Source organism: Orycteropus afer, unplaced genomic scaffold (genome assembly GCF_000298275.1).
Source record: "Orycteropus afer afer isolate SDZICR_OR568_19922 unplaced genomic scaffold, OryAfe1.0 scaffold00169, whole genome shotgun sequence".
In the NCBI taxonomy this organism is placed as follows: domain Eukaryota; kingdom Metazoa; phylum Chordata; class Mammalia; order Tubulidentata; family Orycteropodidae; genus Orycteropus; species Orycteropus afer.
The window spans coordinates 666,971-680,538 of NW_006921756.1; the positions used below are offsets into that span (position 1 = coordinate 666,971).

General features: G+C 42.5%; 2 pseudogenes; one reads left to right on the forward strand and one right to left on the reverse strand.

Annotated features, from left to right (window-relative positions):
• Positions 1 to 230: 230 nt before the first annotated feature.
• Positions 231 to 2,270, reverse strand: LOC103201947 (annotated as a pseudogene).
• An 11,203-nt stretch (positions 2,271 to 13,473) lies between these two features.
• Positions 13,474 to 13,567, forward strand: LOC122150554 (annotated as a pseudogene).
• Position 13,568: the final 1 nt, after the last annotated feature.

Consider the following 13,568-nt stretch of genomic DNA (forward strand, 5'->3'; position numbering starts at 1 on the left):
TATTTAATTTGGGAGAGATTGGTGATTGATTTCCAAAATACACTTCAGAGTCCCACCTTCCACATAGCTGCCTTACTCACAGCATTTTGATTTTTCAAACAAATGTAAAAGTTCTCATAAATCCAGAAGTATCGATAACTCCTCAATGCATTCAAAAGCAGTGTTCACTTTAATCCCTTACAAAAACTTCGTTCTATAGACTGCTTCTTCCTATGCATTTGTCTTATGGCTCACTGGTAAAGTGGCTGTGGGGACACACATTGGGAGTAAGTGGAAAAGGGAAAGCCCAGGCTCATGGGTGCAGGAAGTGGTAGGGGACACCACATCCACCTTCCTTAAAAAAAAAAAAAAGGCAGGGGATGTGATTGGAAATGTAGAGAAAAAACCCCAGAACAGTAATGTAAGCTCCAGAAGTGGGTGGTGGGAAACAGTCCCCAGAGAGGTGAGAAGTGGGGGGGAAATGTCAGGGTAATGCTTGCCGCATCAAGTTCCCGTCAACCCAGCTCATAGTCCTCCTTGTCCACATTCACCAGCAGCTTGATGGCTTCAAGGCCCACGCCTGCTTGAGAGAGTTGGTAACAAAAACACCTTTAAGGGCCTCTGGTGGCATAGTGCCCAAGGCACTTGACTGCTAACCAAAAGGCTGTTCAAACCCACCAGCCACTCCTCAGAAGAAAGACTAGGCAATCTATTTCCGTAGAGATACTGCCTCGGAAACCCAAGGAGGGGTCGCCATAAGTCGAAATTGACTCAATGGCAGTGAGTTTGGTTTTGGTTTGGTAATGAATCATTGATGTAGTTGTGTCAGAACACATCAAGGTAAGTGAGCTCAGAGAATTTGATGTCACAGATGATGAAGCCCAGATCCTAGGATTTGAGTATGGTGTTGACTTGGTTAAAGCACTCAAACTGATGCTTAAGTGGATCCTGCTTGTTAGAGAAGACATTACCCTACAGAGCAGTCTCATGTCGGCAGTATGCAGCCCGAACCCACAGTCTGATGTCACATGTCTGCTTTTCCTTGGAATCTGATGTCACTGACTTCTGGTGTTTTCGCTGGCTCCCAAGTGTGGTTCTCCCTTGGGCTGACTGCTTGCTACACATCTAAAGGCCTGAAGTAGGACAGCACACCAGAGGATGGTGGGGAGGCACAGTTTGGGGGACCTGTGGAGACCTCAGTTCTGGATCACTGAGGATTCTAGGGATCATACAGTGAATTGATGTCTCCTCCAGATACTTGTCCACAAGATCAGGACACACATCAGAGAGATGCAGATCAAAACAGCAATGAGATACCATCTCACACCAACGCTAATGCCAAAGTTCAACAAGAAAATAACAAATGCTGGTGATGATGTGGAGAGGCTGGAACTCTCATACACTGCTGGTGGAACTGTAAAATGATACAACCATTGTGGAAAACACTATGGTGATTCCTTAAAAAGCTGGAATTAGAAATACCATTTGACCTAGCAATCCCATTACTAGGTATATATCCTGAAGAAGTGAGAGCCAGGACAAGAACAGACATATGCACACCCATGTTCATTGCAACACTATTTACAACAGCAAAAAGATGGAAACAACCTATGTGCCCATCAACAGAATGGATAACCAAACTATGGTGCACACAATGGAATACTTATGCAACACTAAAGAATAATGTAAAATCTGTGAAACACCACATAACGTGGATGAACTTGGAGGACATTATGCTGAGTGAAATAAGTCAATCACAGAAGGACAAATATTTTATTAGTCTGTTACTGTAAAAAGTCAAGGATATATGGAAAGAAACTTTCTTTGTTGGTTAGCAGGGGTGGGAGGGGAGGGAAGGCAACATTGCAAAAAAAAATGCATTGACCCATGTCATTTTAGTTTTGTGTATTTCACTGTACATAAATTATATTTCAATAAAATTCAATTGGGAAAAAAATATCAGGGCACACAGCCCACCTCTTCTTGAGAGTGACGTAGGGTAACAGGTCATGACAGTGATGATGTGCAGCAGCTATAGCACCTGGTGAAGGTTACTCTCATCACAGTGGCCCTGGTGCTCTAGCACCATAAAAAGTCACATCCATTTTGAGGAGACCACGTTCGTGGTCACCAATGACATCAACAAAGAGAAGGGATAGAATGTGCCCATCTCTGTGTGTCAGGTGTGTGCCCATGATGTCAAACATGTGGTGCAGACTGAACAGCCCACACTCCTGCTCGCCATGCTCTCCTGGCCATACCAGACTTGCTTGCCACTTTAGGCCCACCATCCTGGGGGCTTAGGTGCACAGTGCTTTCCAGAATCCCTGCTGAGCAGCTGTAACCCCCACTGTACTCTGCAAGAAATTCAATTTTCCACATCTCTTCCTTCTTCACCTCCACACAACACTCCCACATACAAGAGATCTGGCCACTCTCCAACTACATGCTATAAGCCCCCTTCCCTTCACACCTTCAGCCTCTCCCCTCCACCTCAATCTGTATAGATCATAGCCCCACTACTAACTTTGGCCTAATAACCCTATTGCCTAGCCCAGCTTCAGCCCTTGTTCATGCCCCTCCTCCTGTCCCCATTCCTCTACGATGATTCCTGCCCTCTCCCACAGTTGCCAGCCCCCCTCACATGCCCCTACTCAGTTCTGATCCAGAGGGTTGTCATTGGCTGATTTTTAGAAGTAGGTCACCAGGCCTTTCTTCTTAGTCTGTCTTAGACTAGAAACTCTGCTGAAACATGCAAGCCTCTACTGAGACAGGTGGTCACTGCACAGGACAGGCACTGGCTGGGAATCAAACCAAACTCACTGCCATCATTGATTCTGATTCACAGCAACACTCATTGGGTTTTCAAGGCTATAAATCTTTATGGAAGCAGACTGGCTCATCTTTTTTCTGTGGAGCAGCTGATGGGTTTGAACCACTGACCTTTTGGTTAGCAGCCAAGTACCTTAACTACTACATCACCAGAGCTACTTAGCATAGGCCTGTTGGTGTTAGGTGCCATTGAGTCAGCTCTAACTCACTGTGACCCTGTGAAGAATGAAAGACTGCCCAGTCATGTGGCATCTTCCCAATCCTTGCTATACTTGAGCCCATCATTGCAGCCACTGTGTCAATCCATCTTATTGAGAGTCTTCCCTTTTTTCATTGACCCTCTACTTTGCCGACTCGACGGCAAACAACAACAACAACTACTACTTTACCAAGCATGATATCCTTCTCTAGGGACTGGTCCCTTCTGATAACATGACCAAAGTAGGTGAGACAAAGCCTGGCCATTCTCATTTCCAAGGAGCATTTCAGCTGCACTTCTTCCAGGGCAGATTTGTTTATCCTTCTGATAGGCCATGGTATTTCCAGTATTCATTGCCAACACCATAATTCAAAGGCATCAACTCTTCTTTGGTCTTCTTTCCACCACTCATCTGTCAGTTTGTTGTACCTGTGAGGCTTGAGTGTTGCTGTGAAACTGGAGGCTATGGCACTGGTATTTCAAACACCAGCAGGGTCACCCGTGATGGACAGGTTTCAGCAGAGTTTTCAGTCTAAGACAGACTGGGAAGAAGGACAAGGCCATCCACTTCTAAAAAAGCTGGCCAGTGAAAACTATGTGAGAACTTAGTAAATGGTGAGTAAATATTACCTGGAGGCATGATTCCCTCAAGTATTCTCTCTCCTTTCCTATCTCCACACTCTTCCACTGAACCCTTCAACACATGATCATGTTCAAATTTCCCACATACTAAAAAACTCTTTTTCCATCCTGCTTCTCAAGGCACTAATCACTTTCTTTCTCTTCTTGCGAAGTCTACTCTCTTGATTCTCCATGTCATCTCCTGTTCACTTCTAAATCTAAGCTATGTGGCCTAGGCTTACACCATTCCACTGAACCTTATTGTTGACCCTCATGTCAACCAAATCCAAAAGTGTCTCTTTTTTTTTTTTTCATTTATTTGACTTCTTTATACAGGATCCAACCATCAACTGCTCATATGCAAGTTCAACTTGAAGTTAAAGACAATTAAAACAAGTCCACGAGAGCCAAAATATGATCTAGAATATATCCCTCCTGAATTTAGAGACCATTTAAAAAATAGATTTGATGCATTGAACACCAATGACCGAAAACCAGAAGAATTGTGGGATGCCATCAAGAGCATCATCCATGAAGAAAGCAAGAGGTCACTAAAAAGACAACAAAAGAAGACAAAAATGGATGACAGAAGAGACTCTGAAACTTGCCCTTGAGCGGAGAGTAGCTAAAGCAAATGGAAGAAATGACAAGATAAAAGAATTGAACCAAAGATTTCAAAGAGAAGCTCGAGAAGACAAAGCCAATTACTATAATGAAATGTGCAAAGACCTGGAGTTAGAAAACCAAAAGGGAAGAACACACTTGGCATTTCTCAAGCTGAAAGAACTGAGGGGAAAAAAATAAGCCTCAAGTTGCAATACTGAAAGATTCTAAGGGCAAAGTATTGAGTGATGCAGGGAACATCAAAAGAAGATGGAAGGAATACACAGTCACTGTACCAAAAGAACTGGTTGATCTTTATCCATTTCAGGAGGTGGCATATGATCTAGAACCAATGGTATTGAAGGAGGAAGTCAAAGCTGCAATGAAGGAACTGGCAAAGAACAAGGCTCCAGAAATTGACAGAATACCCATTGAGATATTTCAACAAATGGATGCCCCACTGGAGGCACTCACTCAGTTATGCCAAGAGATTTGGAAGACAGCTATCTGGCCAACTGACTAGAAGAGATCCATATTTGTACCCATTCCAAAGAAAGGTGGTATCACAGAATGTGGAAATTATAGAACAGTATCATTAATATCACACACAAATAAGATCTTACTGAAAATAATTCAAAAACGGTTGCAGCAGTATATTGACAGAGAACTTCCAGAGGTGCAAGATGGATTCAGAAGAGGACGTGGAACAAGGGATATCATAGCTGTTGTCAGATGGATCTGGGCTCAAGGCAAAGAATACCAGAAAGATGTTTACTTGTGCTTTATTGACTATGCAATTTCCCACATACTAAAAATTTATGATTGTGTGGGTCATGACGGATTATGGATAATAATGAGAAGAATGGGAATTCCAGAACACTTGATTGTACTCCTGAGGAACCTGTACCTTGACCAGGAGGCTGTTGTTCAAATAGAATAAGGGGACACTGCGTGGTTTAAAATCAGGAAGGGAGTGCGTTAGGGTTGTATCCTTTCCCCACACTTATTCAATCTATATGCTGAGCAAATAATCCGAGAAGCTGGACTCCATGAAGAAAAACGTGGCATCAGGATTGGAGGAAGAATCATTAACAACCTGAGATATGCTGATGATACAACTTTGCTTGCTGAAAGTGAGGATGACTTGAGGCACTTACTGATGAAGATTGAGGAACACACTCTGCAGTATGGATTATATCTCAGTATAAAGAAGACAAAAATCCTCACAACTGGACCAATAAGCAGCATCATGATAAATGGAGAAAGGATTGAAGTTGTCAAAGAATTCACATTGCTTGGTTCTACAATCGATGCCAATGGAAGCAGCATTCGGGACATTAGACGACGTGTAGCACTGGGCAGGTCAGCTGCGAAGGAACTCTTTCAAGTGCTGAGGAGCAAGGATGCCTCCTTGAGGACTAAGGTGCACTTGACACTAGTCATGATATTTCCAATTGCCTCATATGCATGTGAGAGCTGGACAATGAATAAGGAAGACCAAAGAAGAGTTGATGCTTTTGAGTTGTGGTGCTGGTGAAGAATGCTGAAGGTGCCACGGACTGCCAAAAGAACTAACAAATCTGTCCTGAAGGAAGTGCGGCCGAGATGCTCCTTGGAAGCGAGGATGGCCAGACTTCGTCTCACCTACTTTGGTCATGTTGTCAGAAGGGACCATTCCCTGGAGAAGGATGTCATGCTTGGTAAGGTGGAGGGTCGACGAAAGAGGGGAAGGCCTTTGACGAGATGGATTGACCCAGTGGCTGCGACAATGGGCTCAAGTATAGCAAGGATCATGGAGCTGGCAAGGGATTGGGCGGTGTTTCGTTCTGCTGTGAATAGGGTCACTATGAGTTGGAAACGACTCGACAGCACCTAACAACAAAAACATACAGGATCCAGTCAAACTTGGCTTTTATAAGTGGCTCTTATAATGGCCTCAAAGACCGCTGGTGGTGCAGCAGTTAAGCACTCAGTGGCTAACCAGTAGATCCCTGGTTTGAACCCACTGGCCACTCCATGGAAAAAGGATGTGGCAGTCTGCTTCCATAAAGATTTATAGCCTTGAAAACCCTCTGGAGCAGTTCTACTCTGTCCTATAGGGTCACCACAAGTCAGAATCAACTTGACAGCACTGGATTTGGCTTCTTGGTGTAATGGCCCCCAATGATCCCTATTTTCTGATATTCACCTCCTCTCCCCTCAAGTGTGGGCAGGACTTATTGACTCCCTTACCAGCTCTGGTGGCATGGTCTCTAAGGCATTTGACTGCTAACCAGAAGCCTGGCAGTTCAAACCCACCAGCCACTCCTCAGAAGGAAGATTGGGTAACCTACTTCAGTAGAGATACCACCTCGGAAACCCAAGGAGGGGTCACTATGAGTTGGAAACTACTCAACAACGAGTTTGGTTTGGTTTTTGGTTTATAATGAAAAGAATATGGTAAAAGTGATGAAATGTCACTTCCAATATTAGGTTATAAAAAGACTGTCACTTTCATCTTAAATGCCCTTTCTTGTTTTATTACTTATACATTCTGGGGGGGGGAAGCCAGCTGCCATTTTGTGACCCTCTGAAGAGGGCCTAGTAGCAGGAAACTGAAGGAGGCCTCAGGCTAACAATCAGTGGGAAATGAAATTCTGCCAATTATGACATGAGTAAGCATAGAAGCAGATTTTCCCTCGTTAAGCCTTTAGCCCTGGCCAACAGCCTAACTACAGCCTCAGAGAGATCTTGATCCAGAGTCACCCAGTAAAGCTGCACCCAGATTCTTGACCAACAGAAATGGTTAAATAATAAATGTTTGTTGTTTTAAGCCACTAGGTTTTGGGGTAATTTGTTATACAGCAATAGATAACTAATTCAACTAATAACAATAGATAACTAATACAACAACCCAGGTTAACCACTTACCCTCTGGGTGACATTGGGGAAGTGATTTTACTTATCTGTACCTCACTTAGGAGCTCTGGTGGTACAGTGGTTAAAGCACTTGCCTGCTAACCAAAAGGTTGTTTTGTCAGAACCTGTCTAACTTCAGGGGGGATAACGTGAAACAAGATCAGCAAGGCTGATCCCTATGAGCTGGAGGTCAGATTTATCTCCACCCTCCAATCTTTTTATAATTTTGACACCAGCTATCCCTCCCATGGCACTCTCTATTTCTCTTCTGTGTTTGATGATCCACTGCAATGGCTACACAGAACTCACAAATTATTCTCATAGTTATAGGATTTATTAAGGAAGAAACAGGGTACACAACTCAGGATCAGGATCAACAAGCTACAACTCAGGATCAGAATCAAGAAGCATGTAGGCAATCTCTTTCTCAAGCTCCCAGGACAGCTCTTTTAGTTCTTTTCAGCTGTGCCTTCCTCTTCTCAGCCCCTTGAGGAAAGCCTTGTCTAGGCCCTGCTATCTGTCACAATCAGTTCTCCTGCTGGGCCCCTTATGTTCCCACTGGCTCTGCTGCTTAGCCCCTCTGGGTCTCTTGCTGTCTTCAAAATTATAGCCCTTGATCCATGTTACAGCTCTTTTAAGAGGTTCCTTGTCTCTTCTCTCTCCCTTCTGCATCTCTTCTTGCTGCTTCTCTTCCTGTTTCTGTCTCAAAAACTTCTGTGGGATTAGCTACTTACATACACAATTAATTGCCAATTTCAAGGCATAGACCCTCCCAGTGGGCCTGGGGTGGGATGTTGCAAACTAACCAATCCCATCTTGGTAGGCCACAGACACTTCACTTGCATAAGAGGCTACAGTCACCTTATTTGCATAGTCTATTGACCAGTTCCTGCAAAGTGAATCACAGGGCAGGTGCAGAGTAGTAAATTACTTTGTGTGGCTTTTCTACCCATAAGTCTTTGTAAACTCCAAGATGGGATTTGCTATGAGCAACTGAGGAGCTCCTGATTGCTGAAGGTGTCCACCTGGAGTATTTCTGTTGGGAGTGGCACAAAACAATGTTCTGGGAGGTGCCCACTCTCTCTCAGGTGCTTAGAGTTCTGATGCTATAGTTGGCTAGTTTGACCACCCTGCCGGGCTGAAAAGGAGGCCTCCGAGAGGCAGAACTCTCAGACTGCTGGTTGAGGAAGACGTGCTGCCAAAAGAGACACACACGCCTGAAAGAGACACGCATTGCTGAGTGAGACACCGGGGGACACGCACTGCTGGGAAAGAGACTGTGAGAGACTGTTGGCTGACGGACGGTGGGCTGGGAGAGAGACTGAGCGTTCTTCCTGAACTTAGTTGTAGTCTGGTGCTTCCCCGATAAACCCCGTAATCCATGAGTTCTGTGTGGCCACTGCAGCGAATTATCGAACCCAGGAAAGAGGTAGTGGGTGCTTTGGGAGGAACAGTTGGAGAAAGGGCTGGAGGGAGGCAGCATGTCTGACCTGGCAGGAATAGGCCTTGGGTTACTGCTGGTAATCCTGTCTTCCTCTTGTGGGATTAGAGGAGGTCAGAACATGTGGCCTCCTTGCCGTTTTTGCAGCAGGTTACCAGCAACCAGGACCAGTCAAGAAGTATCAAAACCAAACTGTTTACAGCTTACCCAAGTAATTATCAATCAACCTAGACAGAAGTAACAAACTCTCTGATGTGGAAAATTAGGGCCAACATAACTCATAAGGGCTTAGGGGAAAAAAATCTTCAAACTGTTTCTTTCAAGGAAACAAGGCAAAAGGTCACATAAACTCATTTCACTACAGCTATATTTCAAATATTTGACAAATACCCCCCTTAAAAACCAAAATAACCTATAAACCAAAAACCCCATTGCCATCAAGTTGATTCTAACTCATAGTGACCCCCGTTGGATTTCCAAGATTGTAAATCTTTGCAAAAGTAGATTGCTTCATCTTCCTCCCATAGAGTGGCTGCTGGTTTGAACCATTGATCTTCTGGTTAGCAGCCAAATGCCTTATGTACCACGACACCAGAGCTCCTTATACTTCGCCTAATTGAATATGTCTAGGGATCGGGCACATACCAGAAATAATGTTACAATGAGGGCTCAGTTTCTCTACTTCCCAGACATTCTCTTGGCTCTGGTTTTTTTTTTACTGGTTTTATTCTTTCTTTTTACTAGTTTTATTTTCATTCCAGTAGCAAGATGGCTATAGCACTTCCAGGGTCACATTTGGTCTGGATTTGACCATATTATTTATAACCTCAATCACTCCTCCTGCATTTTATGCAGTAACAATGAATCATTTCAGAGAGATGTGAAGAAACATAGTCACATTTTAGTATATAGTCAAAACTTGACATTTCCTCTTTCCACTACCTCTTTTTTAGAGTTCCCTGTGATTTACTTCCTCTTACTCTTCTTCTTCCAGTGTCTGATCCTTTTTTTTTTTTTTTCCTTTGTATTTGTTTGGGTTCTCTAGTTACAGGCAACAAAAACTAACTCTGCCTAACTAAGAAAAAAGAGAGTTTTATGGAAGCCTATAGCTCTTGCAAGACCAAAGAAATGGCAGGAGACCCAGACAGCGTTCACAGGGTCTTATCAGCAGCCATGACTTCCAGAAGAACTCACAAATCTGTCCTGGAGGAAGTACATCCAGAATGCTCCTTGGAAGCAAGAATGGCCAGACTTCATCTTACCTACTTTGGTCATGTTGTCAGAAGGGACTATTCCCTGGAGAAGGATATCATGCTTGGCAAAGTGGAGGGTCAGCAAAAAAGGGGAAGACCCTCAAAAAGATGGATTGGCACAGTGGCTGGAACAATAGGCTCAGGTATAGAAAGCATTGTGAAGTTGGCACAGGACCGGGCAGTGTTTCATTCTGTTGTACACAGGGTTGCTATCAGTTAGAGGAGACTCAATGTCAAATAACAACAACAACAACTTGGCATATCTTGGATCATTCACCCACCCATTAGCTTAAGAGGAGCTCTGGTGGCATTGTGCCTAAGGCACAGCTAACCAGAAGGCTGGTGGTTCAAACCCACCAGCCACTCCTTGGGAGGAAGGTCGGGCAATCTACTTCTGTAGTAATACCACCTTGGAAACCCAAGGAGGGGTCACTATGAGTTGAGTCCAACTCAATGGCACATAACAACAACAACAACAATATTAGCTTAAGAGGGGGCAGGTGCCTGAATTAATGACTATTAAATCTGATACACTGGGCAGGAAGAAATTCTCCAAAGGAGGGAAGAATGGACACAGGACAGGAAAAATAAATAAATAAATTCCCAATCTCACTCTTTCCTAAACAACTCTTTTCTCTTGTATTCTGAGACACCACTTTCATTTGGTCCTTTCCTCCCTCTCAGGCTGTTTCTTCTAAGCCTTCTTTTTGAGTTTTTCTTTTTCCTTTCACTTCTTAAATATTGGGGTTTTTTTTTTTTGTTTTTTTTTTTTTGGAGGGCAGGCTGAGCACAGAACTGCCTAGTAAAAGTGAGGCCTATGTTGAAGGAATTAACTGGGACTGCCACATTCTTTCTCAGAATCTAGTACTTTGATGTCTAAGATTTCCAGTCCCATCTAGTCCAGAATATTCTGATCTCTAGATTAGTGATCTTCAAACATTTTGTTCTACCACTCCTTGAAATAATTTTTAAAACTATGAATACCATTAGTTTTCGTCATAAGTACATTGACATTTTAACAAACCTTTAAATATATCCAATAAATTCTAAATACCAGAACAATTTGATTCCCACAATCATCCATCTAAAAAATAAACAAGCTTTGAACTACATGATCATGTTAATTGATGCAGAAAAGGCACTTGATAAAATCCAACACTCATTCCTGACTTAAAAAAAAAAAAAAAACTCTCAGAAAAATAGGAATAGAAGGGAAAGTCCTCAGCATAATAAAGAGCATATATGCAAAACCAACAGCCAACATTATTATCAATGGAGAAAGACTGAAACCATTCCCTTTGTGAACAGGAACCAGACAAGGATGCACTCTATCACCACTTCTCTGCAACACTAGCCAGGGCAATAAGGCAAGAAAGGGAAATCAAAGGCATTGTAGCCAGGACAATAAGGCAAGAAAGGGAAATCAAAGGCATTCATATTGATAAGGAAAAAGTAAAACTATCCATATTTGCAGATGATATGATCCTACACATACAAAAGCCTAGAGATGTAGTAAGAAAACTACTGGAACTAATTGAGAGATTTAGTGTAGTGGCAGGATACAAGATCAACATACAAAAATCACTGGATTCCTCTATACCAGCAAAGAGAGTGCTAAAAAGGAAATAAGGAAATCAATACCATTTATAATAGCTACAAAAATAAAATACTTGGGAATAAATCTTACAAGCACACAAAAGACCTATACAAAGAAAACACTACTTCAAGAAAAAACATAACAGATCTACAGAAATGGAACAACATACCATGCTCATGGATTGGAATATAGAACATTGTGAAAATGTCAATACTACCCAAAGCAATCTATACATTCAATGCAATCTCAATCCAGATTATATCAACATTCTTTAAGGATGTGGAAAAAACAATCACTAATTTTATATGGAAAGGAAAGAGACCTCAGATAAGCAAAGCACTATTGCAGAAGAACAAAGTAAGAGGTCTCACACTCCTGGATCTCAAAACCTACTGTACAGTCACAGTAGTCAAAACAGCCTGATATTTGTACAACAATAGACACAGCAGTGGAACAGAATTGAGAACCCAGAAATAGATCCATACACCTGTCGTCAGTTAATCTTTGACAAAGTGCCAAAATCCATTAAAAGGGGAAGAGATAGTCTCTTTAACAAATGGTGCTGGCAAAACTGGTTATCCATTTGCAGAAAAGTTAAACAAGATCCATACCTCACACCATATACAAAAACCAGCTCCAAATGGATCAAAGACTTAAATGTGAAACCTAAAACTATAAAGTTCATCAAGGAAAAAATAGGGGCAAACTTAGGGGCCCTAATTTACAGCACAAATAGACTATCAAGCATAACCCAAAATGCACAAACAGCAGAAGGTAAACTAGATGATTGGGACCTTCTAAAAGTTAAATTTTTATGTGCCTCAAAAGACTTCTCAAAGAGATACTAAGCAAACAATGGTACATACACACAGTGGAATACTATGCAACACTGAAGAATAATGTAGAATCTGCAAACTACTGCATAATGTAGATGAACTTGGAGGACATTATGCTGAGTGAAATAAGTCCATTAGAGAAGGACAAATATTGTATTATTTCATTATTGTAACAAGTCAAGTAAAGATTTATATATGGAAGGAAACTTTCTTTGTTGGTTACCAGGGATGGGAGGGGAGGGGAAGTGCGGTGTAGTAAATTACTTAATGTGGCTTTTCTAGCCATAAGTCTTTGTAAACTCTGTGGTGGAATTTGCTGTGAGCAACTGAGGAGCTCCTGATTGTAAAAGTTATCCACCTGGGGTATTTTTGTTGGGCACAACACAAAGCAATGTTCTGGGAGGTTCCTGCTCTCTCTCAGGTGCTTAGAATTCTGATGTTATGATTGGTTAGTTTGGCCACTCTGCCAGACTCAAAAAGGAGGGCCCCTAGAGGCAGAAGTCTCTGACTGCTGGCTGAGGAAGATGTGCTGCTGAAAGAGACACACGCTCAAGAGACACATGTTGCTGGGAAAGAGATGCAAGAGACATGCATTGCTGAGTGAGACACCGAGGGACACGCACTGCTGGGAAAGAGACTGTGAGAGACTGATGGCTGAGGGACGGTGGGCTGAGAGAGAGACTGAGCATTTTTCCTGAACTTGAATTGTAGCCTGGTGCTTCCCTAATAAACCCCGTAATCTGTGAGTTCTGTGTGGCCACTGCAGTGAATTATCGAACCCAGGAGAGAGGTGGTGGGTGCTTTGGGAGGAACAGTTGGTGAAAGGGCTGGAGGGAGGCAGCATATCTGGCCTTGTAGGAATAGGCCTTGGGTTACTGATGGTGATCTTTCTCTTGTGGGGTAAGAGGAGGTCAGAACATGTGGCCTCCTTGCCCTTTTTGCAGGAAGGAACACTGTCAAAATGTTAATTAATTAATTAACTTAAAAAAATAAATAAATAAAGACTTCTCCAAGAGTAAAGAGAGAACATACAGATTGGGAATAAATATTTGGCGACAACATATCTGACAAGGGACTTATCTTTAAAATTTATAGAAAACTCCAACACATCAACATCAAAAAGACAAACAAGGCAATTAAACAATGGGCAGAAAACATGAACAGACATTTCACCAAAGAAATGCAGCCAACGAACACATCAAGAAATGTTTGCAGTGCTTGCTTCGGCAGCACATATACTAAAATTGGAACGATACAGAGAAGATTAGCAAGGATGACACGCAAATTCGTGAAGCGTTCCATATTTTTA